Source organism: Lottia gigantea (assembly GCF_000327385.1).
Source record: "Lottia gigantea unplaced genomic scaffold LOTGIsca_1, whole genome shotgun sequence".
NCBI lineage: Eukaryota > Metazoa > Mollusca > Gastropoda > Lottiidae > Lottia > Lottia gigantea.
Window position 1 is genome coordinate 8292258 of NW_008706746.1, and position 19705 is coordinate 8311962.

Below are 19705 nucleotides of genomic sequence, written 5' to 3' on the forward strand. Positions count from 1 at the left end.
CTTCATTTCCAAACTTCCACGATACATAAGAAAGGTGACAATGTGGTCACTGTCGACAACAGTCGACTGAATGCGATTAAAAGTAAAAGGTTCCTCGTATTTTGGGTAGCAAGCTTAGTAACACTCAAGCGAAGGAACGGAACTCCTAGATCTGGTTTAAGTGAGACTAAACTGATAGTAATCCATTGATCGACTCTCGACCATAACCAGCTTCCCTACTTCAGCGGACAAAGCAAAATTAATATTATCCTGTTCAATAGACGGTCAGTCAACTTTACCTGAGTGTTTAACACAATATAGTCTTAACAGTTAATGACGCAATTAACAAACGGACAAGTGTCTACTTTAAAAGTAAATAAAGTATAAATAATGACTTCTGCCATATTATCACTTGATATAAAAATATAACATAAATTCATATTCGCGCCATTAAATGGTTTATATTGATCATTATTGTGTTGTAAATGAAATATTGACAATTTTAGATGAAAGATAATAATATTGTATTAATTTTCAATGATGTATGACACGTCATAAAACAAAGGCAATGTTTTTAACTGAAATAAGAATTGAAAAAAAAACACATGAACCATAGCTAAAAGAAGCTTTCGGTTCTCTAGAAATTCTGTTTTTAACCATCTTCACAATCCGTCCTATACCTTGACATCAGTTCTATGCAAAATCACAACATAAATTCACACAACAGAGGAGAAATAGTAGTTACATGCGCTACCTCTTTCTGCCAAAGTTTCTGATTGGCTATATTCGTTAGCGTACAAACCAATAAAAACACAAACTTCGCGATACAAGGAAAGCACGTATGGTTGTCAAGGTATTATACAAATTTCATAATATCTTGACATTGTGAATTTTGTGTTTTACAAAAATATATAATCATACAAACGTTTTAAATTGGGAATTGAACACATGGTTAAAAAAAGAAAATCTTATCATGGCATTTTTTTAAAAATGAGGTTTGGTTTTCAAGAAGGTATGTATCTAAGTTTGGTGACTGTGGGGAGGGGGCGGTCGGGGGTAGAACAAATAATATATTCAATTGGGTAATGCGGTGTGGGGTTTAGATGCAGTACGTGTCACCTGTCAGACTCTTTTGGGGGCGGGCTTCAATCCATTTTTTTTTATCGCGATCAAAAAATAGCAAACCACTTAACAGTGCCACAGAATACCAATATATTTGTGTTGTTTAATATACCTAAGATTAAATAATATCTCTACAGACATAAATACAAAGAATAAATAGTAGCATCCTAATCCGATACAATCCTCATTAAGCTTAGTTCTGTTGTCACATAAAATCTCTTAATTGTACGACTATATCAAGGATATGACACATTTTATTTTAAAAGATAAAATCGGCACAAAAATACAGCAGTGTGGACTCGGTGCCAAATTGTTGTGTTAAAACCCCAGTCACAGAGTTTAATCAGACATGGGTATTCAAACAAATAGAATTCCCTTCTTCACTACCACACCCACCATAGAGCTTTCAATCATATTGTGTTCTGACCTAGTGGGAAAATGATGGATGGAGTTATAATTTAGGCAAGAATCAAGTTTCAAAGATGTTTCAAAAATGTTAATTATTAAACCTATTTATCAGTCGTCAATCTTTTAGTACCTGTCAGGTTGTGGTAATTAACGGAATATACTCAAATCAGTTAGAAGGAAAAAATTGACATACAATGGTGTAATTAGGTCAAAAACGTTACCAGAACTCTTTGATGTAAGGGAATTCATTAGTCACTTTTCTCGTATCTCTATGAGTATTATCTAAGGCTCTCGATAAGAAAATGTCATCTTACCAGGCACATTCTAGCTTAGCCGGACAAATCTGTCCCTCCAGGCTTTGTATTCTTGAAACGATCTTAGCGCTAGTGTACCCTTGAAACAGCGTTCGAAGTAAAGATCCTAGGCCCAGGAAATCCCAGTCTTAAGATCGTTTTGGGAATACGTGGCCAGTCCAGTCCAGATTTGGATAGATACCAAACGTTATGGCAGTTATCATGGTAACAATTCTAAAAAAAAAATAGCTATCTGAAATTGGATCTGAATGAAATCCCACCTTGGGTGTACGGGCCCTAACCATAATCAATCATCTCCGTTTATCACGATTAAGAACTAGTCGGATGTTTCGGGCTAAATCTAGCTAGTTTGACTCAAAATAAACCAATTAGATATCCCATTTTATGATTATCTTAGAGTTAAGATGTTTCTGAGATGGCTAATTACACTGACTATTGATTAATAAGAAGATGTTGTCTCAGCAACGTTTTTAGATAACTTGCACATTGCTCTGCTGCCTGCATCGACCCGTAAACTTTTAGTTTTTCTTAACTTATCGATTTTTATTTAAATAAAAAAAAGTCCTTATTGGATTCAAATAATGTTGGTGTGTATGTGTATCGGAAACATAGCTTCTTCGTGAATCTTTTTTGATTAATTGCATGCTCCGTGTGTTTGAAAAACGTCTCCTGAATGAAAACTAAATTTTATTTTTGACGTTTGGTACACTCTGTTGCCATGTATTTTTTCACGTTTTTTGATGTTCAAACAAGTGACCAAAATGATTAACATTGATAAGCGCTTTTTGAATCTTTACCCTGCTTGCAATAATCTAGTAGCATGACAAAAAAGGTTTATCTTCAGGCAACGAGCAACGCCATGATGTGATGGACAAGAGATATATTGCGTGTACCTTTTAGCCCATCGGATCTTAATTACTGTCCCATTCGGACGACAAGATATTTTTGCCATTCAGCCCTTCGATCTACTTCAATGATAGTTTAAAGATTTTGCTTTTGTCAGTAGAATGACTTTGGTGAATTAATTTAACTAATTACAATCTGATAAACGAAATTCTAGTCCAGAAATACGTCAATTATATAATTTAATATAAGAAATGATTGTATTACCTGTAGTTATACTAATTACTCCAAATATAATATATTTACATTAAATACTTCCACGGGCATAAGTAAATACAGATCCACCTGTATCAAAATGCAATCAACCAATCAAATTACTCCGATTCGGCAATTAATATTATGTCGTCAGCAGTTTTAAAGATATAACTCCGTAAATATCTGTCGTGACGAGGTATTCAACGAAAATGTATTTTGTACATATAGGTTGTAGTTATTTCCTAGTGTTTCAAATAAATCCCGAAAGCTTATCACAGTTATAGTAGCAGTATTGACGAGTGTTAATTTCCCGAAACACACATGCGATGAACGAAACACTATAGTTAAAATCAAAATCGGAAATTGGGTATATTATATCGATTGAATTTACAATAACTGCAACTAATTGCTGACGAAGTTCATTATCCGAAACATACTTTAATTAATAATATGAAATCGTTAACAAGCGAATTTTTCACAATTAAAAAAAAATACCTGACAACTTTGTCAATATCGTCGGAGGATACTGAACAATGAAGTAAATCAATCCAACAACCTGTTCCAGACTTAACTCCGACAGATAACAAATTTTTAACTCCTAATACAAAACTATTAACGCCAAATCCGTCTGAAAATGGATGGTTCTGATAATTTCCCCGTGGATTCGGCTATGTATCATTCTAAATAAAGTTTACTTCAACTTAAACACTGTGTCTAATAATTTAATTCTGAAGTAAGTTTTAACTATTATTCCAATTTTATGTTCACACTTCTCTGATAATCCTACCTGTACTAGTTATATAGTTTCTATATCACGCTGTGACGATATTCCCATACACGTAATCCAGAAGTTTTTTCACACAATTAATCGCCTTTTAAAACAATCATTCTAATTTCCAAATCTATGTTCTTCCGTTCCAATATTTAAACTTTTATTAAAATTTCAATTTCCGATAAATGGAAATTTAAAAGAAAAAGATGCTTAAAAATTTTGTCCAAAAGTAACAAAAACTTTTTCAAACTCGGTAAAAATTTGTAAAATGGTGAAAAAAGTTAGTTGTTCGGAATCAAAGCAGTCCAATTGCTTTAAACGCTAAGCATATTTTATTTAATTAGTTAAAGTATCCCAACTTGCAATGATTTACTAGAAGTCTGTGTGACTGTATAAGAGTAAAAGTTATAACTACTCAACTAGAAGAACAGCTGTAACAGAATGGAACTAACTGTGCCAGTATTTATATTACGCTACTAGTAACAAACCATTACATAGTGAATGAATTCTTGTAAGTCCAGGCCAGTCGACGACGTCTTTCTTTAGCTACCTTATTGATTCAACTTCTCATTTTAGCTCCATGTTACTTTACATGTCTTTCTATATTAACCTGGCGGTCCACGGTAATCAATTTATAAGAGATAATAACAAAATGTTCTCAGCTATTTCGTCTCGAGTGGTCAACGGGGGTACACGCCTTATAATTAGCTTTGTTAAACCATTTTAAGAATCATAATGTCTACAAGCCAGAATAAGGTAGATGTCATAGGCCAACCCTAAGGTTTTATACTTAGAAATACGTTGGATTGGCAGTCTTTTCCCACAATCTGTTTGTTGCAGTCTAATTGTAGCATGACATCCGATAGCTATTTACTTACGTAAACCAATAAAATCAGATTATAGCTTCGAGGTAAAGAACATAATTACTTATGACTTGTGATAAATCTGTAGGAGGCGTTGAGAACGGACACAGAATGACTCTACTTTGGAACGCACTGACAGTTGCATTAAAATATTCCTTGACTTTTGAAGTGAGAATGTAACATGTATGCTTGGCGAAAAGGTACTTCAGTTTCAAAATTCGGCAATGCAAGAAAACTATAATGCCGCGACTGTCAAACCCTACTAACAACGACGGCGTTGCAAGTAGAAAACTGATGTACATCCATCCGAATCACAATCCATATATCATATTCTTAAGCCAAAGTAGGTCGCCATGCATGAAGTAATTGCAACAATAGCATGAGCTCATGTCAAATGAGGTCCATCTCAGTGCATCTTCTTAGATTTCATCTAAAGAGACTCTTATACACAGTTTTCTTTCGACAGAAATATGCGTCGAGCACAATGTTATCTATTTTGCTAGATGTATTTTGTCATCATCCGTTCTCAAAAGATAAAATTACGTAACTTCGAATTCGATCCGATAACGAGTGCCATCGCTATTTTTAATTTGTGGAATATTTTAATAACCTCTTGACCTTTGGTTCCAACGCCAAGTACATAAGCAGTGAACCACAACACCAAACATGAAACACACGTGCAGTTATGTACCTGATGTTCTTAATGTTTATATCACCAAGAATTGTTTACTTGCATGTTAACTGCTTGGTAAGTAGTTTTCATTAGAATAAACTTCTGTTCTGGTCTGACTCGTGTTGCTTTTTTGCACTAATGTCTTCTTTCAGATCTTATTAGGACTACCACCATTATATCGTTAACTACTTGTTATTTGGTAACTTGGTGAAATATATTTCAACGCCATTATTCCGAAAAAGGTACACACCATCCCCACCCATACAAGCCATTTTCGCAAATGTGCTTATCTTATAATTTATGTCTTTGTGATTGATTCGTACTTTTGGTAACAACCTCCTTCTGACCCCGTATATAATAGAAAAAGTGTCTACGTAATGCATAAATTTCAAGTACACGCTTATTTAGATTTAAAACAATATGAAGTCTATAATAGTTTTAGTATTAAATGAATAAATGGAAATATTTTATAGAAAAATGCTTTCAAACAATTAGCTTTATCGTACATAATAATTACCAATTTATTTATATTTTACATTTACATTTGTTTATTGACATGTTATTTAAAAATGTTCTAAAATCTGACTGTTTAAAAACAGTGTTCTCATGAGGGTTATACATCCACGCATCTAACGGTGTTCAGTAAGGTGTGAAACGATGGTATTGGTACATTAATTTCTATTGCCTGCATACGGGGAATTCATGACCATTTGTTCAGAACTCTGCGGAGATTTTAGTCTTATTTGAGATTATATTGATAGAGATATTACCATACACAATTTGGAGCTCATTGCTACATATATATATTTTATGTAGAGACCGATTTGATCTTATCTCAATCAAAGAGCATGAAAGGGGAATAACTAAATTATAAATACTGAAAATTTCAGCCCAGGTGAGAATGTTGGAATAATGAGAAGCAATTGTAAACAAAACAAAATAAGACTTCAGCTTAAAATAAGAATTCTAACGAGACTTTTCGACATACCACAGCCTACTGAGCTTAATGTACCTCCGTGCAGTGTGCAAGGTCACTAGATCTAATCAGTGGCGGAGTCTGGTTTACGTCCGCCACTGGATCTAATTCGCTTCCTCTTTTTATCATTTCAATCCTCTTTCAACACACCAAAATTTTGGTGTTCCATCCTAACAGCAAAATACCTTCTTTGCACAATACCGATGCAATTCTCTAAATAGGAAAACGGAATATTTGCAAAAAGCGAATGAATATTCTTGACATATTCTGAGTTTAGACCCAAGATTTCCATATTAATAAAAATTGAGTAATATTTACAGCTGTTACACTTTATAGCTTGAATAACAATGGCTATTTAATCATAGTATATCATTAACTCAGTATAATGTGTAATGCATTATTAATCACTCGACAATTACCCATTTACTGGGTGACACATATCAGTCGTGTCAATGAATTCCGTCATTAGTAAAATATGTCCTTGATATGTAATAACCCCCTCACACCGGACTGCGACCATTTCGATCGTATGCTAGATTTACAATAACGGCAGCCATTGAGCACAGGGGAAACTTAAAGGCCGTGGTAAAAACTGGGTAACGCTACAATAGTGAAAATGCGTGCACCGTGTCAGACCGTAGAAGAACTCAACGTACCGTAATTCTCACACATCGAGACGCACCTTTATTGAAATGTAACAAAACGGCTTTCGTTTACACCAGCTTACTGTGAGAACCGTGACTAAACGGAACACAACGTGACAAAACTGGAAAGAAACTTCGGATGCCAGGAATTGTATAAGATTCCCGTCCCACTACGGACCACTTCCATGTTTTGTATCGACCTATACGTTTCTTTGCATCCTGGCTGCCGCGGCAAATTTACTAGCATCCACGACAATTGCGGTCTGTCACGTAAAATTTGACCTATAAAACTTGGATATGGAGACAAAAACGGTCAAAATCCCACGGCGCGATTCGTTTCCAGAAAACGGGCCAGGAACATAGTGTAAACCTAGCACATAAAATGTACTACTCGCAGTCAATTGTGATGAAAACAAAAGAAAAAGTTCCAAAAAAATTACATAATTACTTAAAAACAGTCGACCTCCAACTGCGAGTTAAGCGACCATATTGTGTTCTAACGTTTTACATCGTTTTTGCAACGCGTGTACTAAAAATGTTACAACGCTTGTCTGACAACCTTCTCGATCCTGAAGCGCTTTCAACACTCGGCGAAAAGTGGTTACAATTGCATTAGGTTTATACCACGCTCTGAGCCAATTTTTCAAAAGCAGCACAGTAAAGCTGCTTTTCCTTTAGTACGGATCCGTTCCGGATGCGAATACGGCAAAAATCACTTTCATTAAAATAAGTAAGACTGTTTCCATATATACGGGTGCCCATACGGTTCCGGTTTTTCGAACCGGACCATGTAGCGATTGGTACGGAACCGTATGCAGAACCGTGTCCTGAAACGCACATATGGAAACACAGTTTAGGCAGCCCGCACGGCAAAAAGCTAAAAATAGTTAGGGGAATTCCAAAGTTCGCTTTTACTTCTTGTAAGAACCTTGACAATAAAAGGTGCCATGTCGAAAAGAGACCCCCTCCGCACGAATAACAGAATATAAGGAAACACAACCTACCGTGTGCAGTGTCTACACCCGGATCTGAGCCGGACCAGAGCCGCACCGGATCCATACTAAAGGAAACGCAGCTTAAGAACGCCTTTCTTGTGTGACGGAGCAACTGGAGTATTTCTCTATTTGTTCAGACTGAAACTAACATACAAAAAGTGCACTGTACACACAATGTAGACCACTTCTGTGCTGTTTTGCTTGTGCCATTGTTCTGTTTCAGTCTGCGCCATATCTGTGCTGTTTCAGCCTGTGCCTCTTCTGTGCTGTTTCAGTCTGTGCTACGTATACACTGTTTCAATCTGCGCCATATCTGTGCTGTGCCAGCTTGCGCCATGCCTGTGTCACTAATTATACACATTTTCAGCCTGTAACATTTATGTAAGTCTTCAGATCTTAGAATCAGAGAACCCGTGCTGTCCATAATGTGTCTCTTTCACATCTTATAGTTACGCATATGTCTTTGCCTCCTACTGAGAGCAAAGAGCAAAGGCTAAAAAATGTAAGTCTGGGTCTAGCTAACTTCGTCTTATCTAATAACCGTTTAATCAGTTCAATGAATTCAGAAATTATTCCAAGGCGAACAAATGTTGCATGTTTTATAGTTATTGCAATAAAATCATTCTTTGGATTGACTAATAAAATGCTGCTACTCATGTCCGTCGGTCCGTGCGGACGGACGGAATTGCTCGTGAACACTCTACAAAGCTCAATTCTTCACTGATTTCGACGAAACTTGGTATGGTTGTTTGTAATCACCCAAGGATGAACCTATTGAAAATCAGAAAAATCGAAAAAATATTTAGTATGAGTTATTGCCCTTGTTCTTGAAACGCTCTTAATCACTCTAGAAGGTGCAATTCACGATGGATTTTGATGAACATTGGTGTGAGTGTTTGTTATCATCCAAGGATGAACCCTATTTAAAATCAGAAAGATCGAAAAATAATTAGTATGAGTTATTGCCCTTGTTCTTGAAAACGCGTTCAATTTTAGCTTATAGACACTCTAGAAGGCACAATTCTTGACGGATTTTGACGAAACTTGGTGTGAGTGTTGGTTATCGGATTTTGACAAAACTTTTTTTTATTATTCAGTACCGCACTGAAAATTGAATATTTGTCTTCTAGAGTTTTCACGAGCTAAAGATTGAACACGTTTTCAAGAACAAGGGCAATAACTCATACTCAATATTATTCAGTATCGCCCTACAGAGTTCAAAAGAAGTGTATGACTGGAGGTTGAATATTTCATACTGGTAATTGTTACTGTACTGCTAAATATTTTTATTCAAAATCAAAGCTGCCAGTGGGGGTATATTACTTGCCTGGCACGCTATCTTGTATTGCTAATTTTCCTTAAGGAAACATGCTCGTGACCAATATGGACTTTGTTGTTGCTATGAAATCCGCCAAAACATGAATTGAACTAAATAACACAACAAGTTGTGTTTTACTTTAGGCAGCTATTTTGAAGTCCTACATATAACCCTGAACCGTTTTGTCTCATGTTCGGAAAGAATATGAACGTCATATACCATTACTGTATGTTTATCACAGTTAAAAGGCTTTCGTGAATTATTCTTTATACGTATTCAATATTTGCATAGCAAATCGATGATTCGGATGTTAGAATTATTGTCGGCATGATGTTAAATGAGCATTAAATGGTATCAAACATTTCTAGTATATTAGGAAGTCCATTAAATGACCATTAAGATCATACAAATGAGCTTTTCATTGAACATGTAGCGTCTCAACAGACAGAGATGATAACCTTGGACTTTTCATCCCTCTCAAAGACGCATGTCTTAGATGTTGATCTAGAAAAAGTGTCTAGTCGTTCCGATTCGACCGAGGTCCAGTTTGTTAAAGGCGGTGCAATTTGATGCTTCCTCACACTAGACAGTTTGAGATTAAAACAGAGTAGACGGATGGCAATTTACCTCATTAAACACTGCATGCTTTTCTTGTATTTATTTATTCCTTAAGAGCAGAAGGGCAGAGCGTAAAACATCATTCCATGTCTGAATCAATTGAAGACTTAGGCACTTGAAACCTGATCGATCTAAAAGCTGACCAATTAACTTGCTATTACACGGAGACAATGTTCTATCACTTGTAACGAAGATTTCTATGAAAGGCGATCGTTAGGTGCCAGGGGGATATCACTACCACATTTCAATCAATTTCTATTCAATGTAAACAAACTTCAGAAAATGCCTTAACATCGTATTATTTGTTCATTTAGCTAGAAATAGTCCGAGACATGCTGACTCTTCCTAGCCTATAGCCCCGATATATTGTTCAGTATCAAACGATTCAAGCCCTAAACATGAAACCCCATGTATACTGGGAAAGTGGCAAAAGTTTATTGCATGGTGCCATTTTTATCACTAACGACCATATATTCTATGTTTGGTGATCAGTTTAAATGAAATTTCTTCTTAAAAGTTGGTTGGTTGATCTGTAAAGGCAATTGCTTATCTTGCAAAGACTTATTTGAGCTACAACTGTAGCAAATAGTGTTTGATTATCTAGTAACCCACTTTACATCTAGGTTTGTCTACAGCCAGTTTGGAAAGTCTATAAATAATACTTTTCGAGACATACTATAAGACATGTTTTTGGAGGAGACACTGTTTAAAACACGACTTTTCGATATTTACCAGAATATATACTGTAAAAAGTTGAGAATAACCAAGAATTGTATTGAGAACCTGACATCATCCACGGCCTAATGACTTAAGAATGTCCATTAAAAGGTTGCACCTTTACCTCATAGTAAAGTCCTAGACAGTTGACATTTATAAATAGAAGTAATTAATATAAAAATGCATTAAGTAGCATCAGTAATATCTAGTCCAATCATGTTTTTAACATAAAAGTGTGTTAACACCGGGACAAATGTATTAAGTACATCTAAGCAAACCAAAGAAGCTATGTGGACGAAGTAGTATAGTGGCAGCAGCTGGTTCGGAACATCCCCTGGCCCGCGAAACCCGCAAAAAAGTACGTATGGAGTGGAGCTTAAGTCTCTGGATTAAACGGCTTATAGCTGAAGGTGGAAGAGTTAATAGTATTTCCAAGATTGACAAGCTGTTTGCAGGAGCCACACGATCTTCTTTCTATCTTTGTAAGATATGAATCGCAATTAGGACATTTCATCTGAGGGTGCCTTTGTATGCCATTGTGATCAAGTAATTAGTCATGAAGGAAAATTGTGATATGATAAAAAAGCAAGCATTGTGGTATGTCATTTGTTATCAACTTCCACAGTCATGTGTGTTTACTACCCATAACCTTTAATAAGCGTATTGCCTTAAATACATTATCACATGTAAAGGTTAATATTGCTTCTATAACATCCATGGTTCTTAGAATGGGAACGTAATATTGTACAAGAAACGAAGGAATGGAAAATATTATATTGATGGCTTGTTTTTCGAATTCGCAGTTATTTCTTGGTCGAAATTTTAAAGTAGTAGTCCGGTTCGAAGAACTTAATATATTTCGTACATATTATACATTTTGATAGCAACAGTTTTTGCTCGAAGAAATTTTTCTAAAAATAAAATTAAGAACCGGAGTTTCCCTGTGATGCTTGTTGGCTAACATTGATGAAATCCCGGCAAAGTATGAGATCGTATCTTTCAATATATCGTTCTTTGTGAGTAATTCGAGTAGGTGTCGAGAAGAGGCTGCCTTTAAAAATGCTTTATTCGCCCGATGAACCAATACAGCTCTGTGTGCTATAGGTTTTGCACATGAACGATCCTCAGACAGTTATAGATCAGATAAATATTCGCTCCATTCTTTTTGTCGTAAACTGCATTGAATCAATGGGAGAAAATCAGAATGCGAAACTTCATTGCATCCATTTTTATTGAAGCGAAATATGAAGAAATGATAATGTAATCGTTGTAATAGTAATTACTGGGAATTATCCAGGCAGATACCAGATAAGAGAGATGATTATTCTGTTATCAGACTTACTATCTGTAACTATCTATTTCACTACAGATTGATATTTTATAGTAGAATATTGTACACTGTACCAAAACATTAAAAGAACATATCCTGAATTTGCAATTTTATTCAATGCATCATTATTATAATTATATTTTATTTTTAATTCTATGGTCGTAATGGCATTTTTTTGTCAGGCATGAGTTGATCTGGTTATATCTTTTCGGTTGTTGACATTAATGACATATTGAGTTTTCGAATTGGTACGTTTGTTCTTACCAACAATTAATGATTATCAGCATGTATTTAAAAGTATTAAGGAGAAAATTGACTACACATTTATTATATTGTTAACGATGATGAAATGATAAAGAAAATTTCAGAACTAAAAAAAAAAACTTTTTTTCTGCCATTGAATCTTATTTGATTTCCATTTGAAATTCCTGATGTTTGACAGAACAAATACTTAAATCATGAATAGAATTCAATCTTTTTTGTCAGGAAATCAAGTTGTCACAGTTTTCAGATGTCACATCGTTCTAACGATACAGTATCTATATATTAGATTTCATGCCCAGTGTAATATGATTCAAATAAATTGGACTGAAACTATCATATGATTTACCTCATTGGCAGCTTCACACCGGAAGTGACAGGCTTCATTGCGTCATTGACCAATTTCATATCCGATAACGCCAGTTTCATGGCGAAGCTACCCAATTTCATAGTGCGAAGTGTTATATCGGATGTCGCAAGAAATAGCAAGTATCATTGCGAAATAAAAGTTAGTTTCACCACGAGAGAGGCCGTGCAGTTTCAGTACAATATAGACAAGACTGTTTCATTGCATTATGCCCTAGTTTAGATTTACTTTGTCATATGATTGCAGACTGTGACAGGTTCCTTTTCATACTGGCGAACACGCAGGAGTAGAAGTGAAACGTATGCAAAGATGTAAAAAAACAAACGCAGATTTTTCTACATTTAATCACACATATCGGTAAACTGAATTGAGAAAAAATCATTACAATAAGCTCAAGCTATATTGTGGAAACATCGACAGTTTAAATGATTTTAAAGAGGTTTTCTAGCCTTTTACTTCTATTTTGGACATTGAACGAAGAATGGCAATGTCTCAAATAGAAGTCAGATGTTTCCCAGATACAGCCCCTTTAATATCGTAAGTAGTCAGTTTAATTCTAGAAAAGGGAATTGTTATAGATCAATGGTTAGGTTTATGCCGGAAGCTGACAGTTTTTCTCTTTGTAAGTGGTCAGTTTCATTGTTGAAATACCAATTTACTTGCGGACGTGGCTAGTTGTGTTGCGGAAGTGACCAATCCCTTCTCGGAAGGCTCAGTAATGAAACCCTCATTTAGACATATTTGCCACAAATGATAGTCATGTAGTTTCCGAGAACAGAATATCTTTACAAGAATGTAGGCCTATTCTCTGATTTTGGAAATATTTTCATTATTCAGTAAAGTTTAAATATTTGACTTGAAAGCGAGTTTAAAAATTTGACTTGAATGCGAGAAATAGATAAGGGCAATGAAAACGTTTTGTAACATTTGCATTTTTATTATCAGTGGCATAACATCTATCAAAAACGTCAAATTAGTTCAAATATACCACTAAATAACTACTCAAAATATTATTTTTAAAAAGTGCATGTAAATAGTATGCATATCAAAGAGACATTCGATCAATTTAAGAGAGACAGTGACTAATTTAATTTTAATCCACTGAAACATTATGTGTTTACCTTAACAAAAGAAATTAAGTAACAGAGCTATGTATTCTGAAATGGATTACTGAAATGATTTTGTTCTTAATATCGTATTGTCAGCAAGTTGTTACAAAGGCATGTCGGCTTGTGGTCACGGATTATTTAAGAGAGACGATGTTACACCTCTAGAGCTGTAATGGCCTATCATGTTAGAGTAACTTAGAGCGTGTTTTCAACAGTGAAACCATTGCATCAAAACAGTAATTAAAATCATGTTCAGCCGCATGTTTATGAGCTTGTATGTGCGATAAATGCTATGACCACAGAAGACTGTCATCGTACCATAAACGCTGAGCTTGCAAGGAAAGTTTGGCGGAGTGCACTACTATACAACTTTAAGACTCGATTACGCCATACTTTAGGCTATAGCAAGTAGTTGCTTTGCTGAATAAAACAATAACTATAATAACATTGGACGAGATTTTGATCAACGGAATTGCCTTGCTTGTACAATTTTTATTTAAACTTCAACCTATATTGACGTTCAGTTGACTTTCCATTTGTTCCGCATTCTACAAGACATCCGTGTACCGAGTTGTCTGCGATTATGTCCATTGCATTGACGGAATTTGTTGATATATACTACTTTGTAACATCTGTGCATGGTATAAATTGTGCTTTCACCCATTGTCAGACCATTGTAGGGTATTATCTGATGGTTATTCTATGAATAAGAACACTGATACGTCTTCGAAACGTCGTTGTCGGACTGAAATGGTAGTGTTTGAGTCTGAATTAAGCCTCGTTTGTGTAGGATGGTCGATTGATGAAGCTTCATTCATTATGTGCATCTCTTAGATATTACTGTTCAGCCAGTTGCTTCACTCCTCAAACGTCTAAATAATTATAAATTATTGGAGCTCCGCATCCATGCTGACTTTTATGATTAACCATACAGATTTAATCTTGCCAATTCGTTCTGGACAGGGTTTGTGTTTTTGGGTTGTCAATCAGAATGCATTACCATAATAATTATCAAATTTGAAATCAGTTTTATCTTCTGTATTGCATATCAAAATAGCAATTACTGTTTAGCATTCAGGTCGAGTGACAGCGATATTAACCAGTTGCTGTTTATTTATACAGTCAAGTGTATTTACAGTTCTGTTTCTCATGTATTAGAAACTCTTGCACTTCAAATTTAGGTACTGCTGTACTGATAAGTCATCAAAAAATGGTATTAACATGATAGTATCATTAAATTGAGCACCATAAAGTTTATCTTTATGATACTCTTTGAATCCATGTAGAAGTAGGCACGGGAAGTTTGTAGCATCCTGTTTCCTTTATTGTTTATTTCTCTTGACAACGCTGTCAGCTTGAGGATGTGAAATATCACACATCAAGTTGTTAATAAATACCACTTATTCTCGCAAGATCTTAGAACGATTTAGAAAGTCGTATATCATAGAAACGGTGTTAGAAGTCAACATCCTAGGACATCTTAAAAGGGTGGTAGCGCCATTTACAGGGGTTGCGCGGAAAATCTTTCAAATTCTTTCAAAATACCTCAAACTAGGACTTTAGCGTTCTATTTCTATATATGTATTTTCTAGATATCACAGAGTATCTTAAATGACGAGTCGTACATTCAAACGTGAATAATTATGGACACATTTGAAGGCTCAAACGAGGCCAGTATATCCATATGTTTTATGGCATACTTCCTCATTTAAATCGCTTCTGTTTGATGATCTTCTAGGCCGATCTGACCCTGCGCGTTGCTCGGACGTGATAGGGTAACATGGGGGGGGGGGGGGGGAATACGCAACCCCTGAGAACTCGATTTCGGAGAAAATAAGAATGGAAATTATGTTGAATTGTACATGAAATTCAATCACTTCGTCAGAAGTCAATAAAGTATATCTTCGATCTTGATAAATAGAATTACCATGCTAGATTAGATAGGTAAATGATTATCTTCAAAAGCCACTATTTAACTTATTTTGACCATGAAAATAATTATGCGTCTCGACCCGATGATAATATGAAGGCGACAAAACCCTACAGCCATAACATTTTTTAAACATTTTACATCTTTCTTCTTTTACGAAAAGCATGCCACAAAGTCATAATTATGTTGTAAACAGGTAAACGAGAAATAATATAAAAGTGAGACTGAAACGTCTCAAGGACCCTAATGTCTGGAAACCAGATATAAATATTGTTTTTCGAATAAAATTGAAACACTCGAAACGACACACACTCCATATTAGATGAAAATTGTTACAAACCTTTTTTATCTGTAGGAATGTCAGCAGTCATTCAAATTAGCATTAGCAGGTATCTTTTCCCGCCAGTCGTACTCTACCGTGACACCGTATACATCTGTATACCACGTCCGAAAACGGATAGGGGCAGATTTACTGGAATAATGGTTTGCGTACATGATCTGGATACATTTCACACCTTATTAAAGTCCTAATTTAATCCCCGATAAAATAAGTTGACATCCGTGTAAAATATATTCAGTTCATCTAGGATTGAAGGTTATGAGTTCCTGAGCCAAAAATATTTTTCAGTGCAAGAATGCGATGCAGAGGTGACATAGCAATATGCCTGGAGGTTGACAGTCAACACTATAAAATTCAATGTACATTGTTACACCCCCTCTAGATTGATATAAACACTGAACTTTGATAGTTTGTTAGATTTATACCAAGATTAACATTGTCATTTTGACATGGACGAAAACAACTTCACCAAAGTTGAAATTAGCAATTCAATTGTTTCATTCCACAATGGTAAATGTACTTAAAGTATAATAAATTAAAAAGCAACCCCCGTTGAGGTAATTATAATACATCACCTCACAACCCCTATTGAGATCACAACTCCTAATGTAATAAATACAATACTTTAACTCACAACTCAAATGCGGTAAGTGTAACTTTACCTCACAACTCAATTTCGCTAAGTATAATATTGTTATACTTTAGCTCAAAACTCAATTTCGCTAAGTATAATATTGTTATACTTTACCTCACAACTCAATTTCGCTAAGTATAATATTGTTATACTTTAGCTCAAAACTCAATTGCGGTAAGTATAATAATTGTAATATCGTAGTTCACAGCTCAATTGCGATAAGTGTAATAAATGCAATACATTAGCTCACAACTCAATTGAGGTAAGTGTAATAATTGTAATTCTTTAATTCACAACTCAATTGCAGTAAATGTTCTAAATGCAATACTATAGCTCACAAACCCTTTTGAGGTAAGAGGTAGCTCACAACTCCTATTATGGCTAAGCAATAAATGTAATTAGCTCAAAACACAATTTTGGTAAGTGTCATAAATTTAATACATGTTATACGTACATTAGCTCGCTCATTAGCCCTGCTGGTAGATGTAATTATGCATTACATTAGCTCACAATTAATATTATGGTACATGTAATTATGTATTACATTGGCTCACAACTACTATTGTGGTACATGTAATTATGTATTACATTAGCTCACAACTACTATTGTGGTACATGTAATTATGTATTACATTAGCTCACAACTACGATTGTGGTACATGTTATTATGTATTACATTAGCTCAAAAACCCTTATTGTGGTCACAAACTTTGTTGAGGTTGTTGTTATAATGCATGTGATGATTTTGCAAAAAACGCCTACTGTTGTGAATTACATACTTCGTGAAAAATAACGTAAAAATTCCGATTCTGATAAATAAAAATTTTAACTTACATATATGAACATCACCCTCGAACACTCATACCGTTATGCGATACTATAACTTATTCTTATTTGGCGACTCTCTAGATATTCTAGACTGAACTCACAGTATGACACACAAAACCCTTTTCACCGAATTATAGCTTCCTTTTCAATTGTTTTCGTGAAACATTTTTATGAATATCTACCTAATAATAAAATATTTTCACTAATAAAACAGTGCTAAATGTAGTTTTTTATAATTTACATAAGTACAGAATCAATATAAATGGAATTAAAAAACAATGTCCATTTGACACAGTATCCTTGAACTCGGCTGGATAACAATGATTGTTTAATGGGGGTGGAGTTCGCACCTGAACGTGAAACCTTTTGATTGTTGTTATTGATGATCATTGGCCGACTATAATGAAGTATAATAGATTTATCACAAATGTATAGGTGTCTATCACTGGACAAACTGTGAAATTTGCTGCAGGCAATTAATATTTGAATACGTCTTCTTTACTTTTAATTATAAAAGGCAGGTTCTCGAGATCGGACAACTTTGTAAATACCGAGAACGATTTATTAAACGGATATAGTCATCTAAATATTTTCTTTCCCAAAGTCCAATCTGTATCAATGCTATCCCAGACCCCCTCCCTCCCAATTTAAAATTTTTCTTTCGTTCTTAAATCAAGTACTATAAGCCCACTTTTACAATTCATTTTACAACTGAGACCAATATCTAAGCTCTGTATCTATTGGTAGTATGAAAAGCTGTTGTCTTATATTAAACAAAATGTACAGGTAGTGGTTTCAGAAGTTCCGACCGTAACAGTCACTGATATGCTCACATGTATTGGTACTAAACATTTTATTGAGACATTGTTTTTGTTAATAACCCAGCATTATTACTTTCAATAATAACTGTTTATAACCAGAGGCGTAACTGAGGAGAGACCTCAAAGCCCTTGATGCCAACGGATTTCAGTTGAACTGTCAATATTTTTAGCATTAAGCTTAATTTCCACTTCAAAAAGTTCTTTGCTAGAATTCCAATAGTTATGTTATAAAAGATTTGTAAAATACAACTTTCCTCCATATACGTTTGAATATAAACCCACATTCTAAGAAAGGCTCTGGCTAACATTGGTATCTCAACCCTTCTTTAGTTCATTATCGAGTCCCTAGCCTAGACATAGTTCTTTTTTCATCAGTAGCTAAGCCTTGAACCTGTAATGTGGCCCTGTTTAGACTGGCACATTTTTTTACAATTATAATTTAAGCTGATCAATTCAGTCCGGATTTTTGACATACAAAAGTTGCAGGGAAAACCAAAGAGAAAATCACAAAATAGTAAGGATTTTAGGAGGATGCCATCGATCAAGAATCCTGAAAGGGGTGATAGAAAGAAAAAGGTTGAAACCCCTGCCCCGGACATTGAACTTAAGTCTTACCTTATGTGATACAATCAATAGTAGATAGTCGAAAGTCGAACAAACACCCTAGCTTAAGGGTCAGTGGAAATTGAATCAAATCTACACTATCTACAGATTGAAATAAAAAAGGTGACTGTCTGATATTTCTATATCACTATATTGTTAACCTTTGTCTTATTGGGTTTCTTATTTTTTTTTCAAACTTGTTTATGAATACACTATATTTTTTTGTATAACTATTAATTGATGTCAGTATGTCATATTTGTATCACTTATTATTATGTATTATCTTGTATTCATGATGTATGCTGCCCAAAAAGGGCGAACAATACAATAAATATCTATCTATCTATTTCAATCACCTGAAGATGGACCATGTAAATGAATTGAGTTTTACCGCCTACGTTTTTTCAATTTTGCCAGGACAATGTCACCATTATTATATATTTTCACAAGGTGTCTGCCAAGGGATCTATAACGTGTATAACAAGTCCAGTAGTGCACGGGTCATCGGTTCCTTGGTCTATTGTCCCATCCGAAAGGAATTGCCTTGAAGTGTTTGAAGTGAAAATTAAGCCAAAGACAACAAAAATGCTCAAAGTTCATCTCACACCATCTGAAATCCGTTGGCTTTCTCAATTTCGGCCTTTCTCCGAGGATTAGCCATGATTGTTATTGAAAAAGATATGATGACTGCCACTGTGAAACTTTTGTAATTCCAAGAGCAAGTTTTGATATTTTGATTTTCGACTTATATTTCATGTTGACAGAACATAACCTATTTTAAATATTGAAACTTCTGTAGGCTTTAATGAGGAAATCTGTAAGTCGTGTGTATAACTTTTTCCCACTGTCGTGTTTTCTACTCATAATGATATATATAGCGGAAGTTAAATGGTAAACGAATGTTTTATTCATAATAATTACACGTTTATTAATCATATTATATAATACAATATTTCACATTAAGAACGAATTATTTATTTATTTA